This window comes from Cebus imitator, unplaced genomic scaffold (assembly GCF_001604975.1).
Source record: "Cebus imitator isolate Cc_AM_T3 unplaced genomic scaffold, Cebus_imitator-1.0 Scaffold77, whole genome shotgun sequence".
Classification (NCBI taxonomy): domain Eukaryota; kingdom Metazoa; phylum Chordata; class Mammalia; order Primates; family Cebidae; genus Cebus; species Cebus imitator.
In genome coordinates this window covers 6,823,500-6,825,523 of record NW_016107392.1, presented here as the reverse complement: position 1 = coordinate 6,825,523, position 2,024 = coordinate 6,823,500, and positions in this window count along the sequence as shown.

Here is a 2,024-nt window from a genome sequence, read left to right as displayed (position 1 = left end):
TTAGAGGACAAATTGGACACAAGTTCACTGGATGGCTGAAGGAAAAAAGAAAGGTCAAGGATGCTCTGGCCTGGCCAGCCTCGCAGGCCTGACAGCAGGACCTGGAATTCCTTCTTTGATAACTTGGGCTTGGATTAAAGGCATGTTTTAGTCCAGAGACCTTTGGCCTTCACTACAAACGGAACACTCACTGACTGAGTGCAGCAAGGCTGTCTGTTGGCAGGAAGGGCACAGTGACCTCTAGCCCTAATGCCTTCCCTAACCTGGAAAGACACAAAAACTGTGGTGAGTTAACTGAGCCCGCTGGAGTGCTCTGTCAGTATGTAGAATGTTCCAAATCATATAAGGGGACTGCCTTTGTAAAGAAGAGTGGTGATGTGTTTATGAGCTCAGAGAAGAAAACATATGGAGAGAAAATGAGAATTAAGAAGAATAAACCTAACTAGTGGCTGCTTTGGATGTCTAGAAGACAAGCAATCCTCAGAAAAGAGGCCCCAGTTCTGAGAGGCAGAGATAAGGGAACTTCCACTCATCTGTCTCTACTTCAGAAGAGATAAAAACCAAACATAAATCTAAAGATGAAGGTACATTCATCTGGGGAGAGGACTAAACAAGCTGTTATATTTCAAACGGCTATTAGGATTGCAAAAATGAACACTTTTAACTCGCTAGTGGAAGCATTTCTTTCCTGCAAGTCACCTTGGATCAGATTCAACACCAAAGAGAAGATTACCAAAAATTCTTTTTTAGTGCAGGCTAAGAAACATTAATTTAGGCTGTCTGTAGTAAGCTGGATTCCTGGTCCTGGATGCTTTCCAAGAAAAAGCAAAAAGTGAGCAACCAGAGCAGTTATGGAAAATGCAGGTGTGTGCTTTGTTGGTAAGGACGAGAACAGGGGGGTTCTGCTGGCCCAGAGCTGCAAATGAAATCAATGATCTGCAGTTTGGGAGGTAACCAGAGGAACCAGGCCACTGGATCAGACCCTCAGAAAGCCAGCATGAGCTTTCAAGGCAGTGCTTGTGGGCAGAAGGACAGGTCTAAGCTTCCTGCCAATGCCTCAGGCAAGTTGGATATGTGTCTGCCAGTATCCCCAAGGGCAAGAGTTCTGTGCCAGCTGGAGCTCTCTCAGGAAGGACAGGTAGGTAGCTCTCAGATGATGTCCAAAGGAAACCAGGTGAGAGCTTGAATTATGGCCAGTGAAGCAGGGTGTGTAACACCTGAGGAAGCCAGGTGGGGATCATGAGCACTCAGGCAGGGAAGAAGGGGTGTGGTGTGCCCATGAAAGGTGGGTGTGAGCATTCCAGGGCCTAGATTATGTTTATGGAAGAGGTTTCCATCCATATGGAATACAAGGCACTCTTGCTATCACAAAACATTTTCTCCAGCTGAGTTTCTGACTCTTTTAAAGCCACAATATAAGGACCTTCTCAGAAACATTGAAGAGGCCATAGATTGAACAAAATGGCCAAATATGCCACGTTGAGCCAAAGAAGCAAGGCAAGCCTCCACAGAGTCCCTTTTGACATGAAGAGGCAGATAGCGACGTTTCTGAATCTTAGTAACTGAAGTTAGGGGAATGAGTCTAGGTCATTAATACCTTGATTTCCCTTCCCTCACTTCTGGGAAGTCTTAAACCCCTCTACAGTGTCTTTCCACCCTTTATTTCTCCCCTCGCCTTTCTTCCACCTATTCCCACTGGTGTGCAGGGGCCAGTTTACACCAACTCCCAAATCCATGTTCAGTAACTTATAATCAGCCGCGATGGGAGTATTTATGCCTTAGAAATTGGAAAATGCTGCAAATCAGAGCTTTCTGGTTTTCTCTAGAGAGCCAGTTGTTAAACAGCTACCAGTACATCATGCCTGTGACTGAGAGTTTTTGCGTTGGAGGAAGAGGCCGTGTACTGAGGTGGACAACACCATAAAAACCCTAGAAGAAAATCTAGGCAAAACCATTCAGGACATAGGTGTAGGCAGGGACTTCATGACCAAAACACCAAAAGCATTGGCAACAAAAGCCAAAAT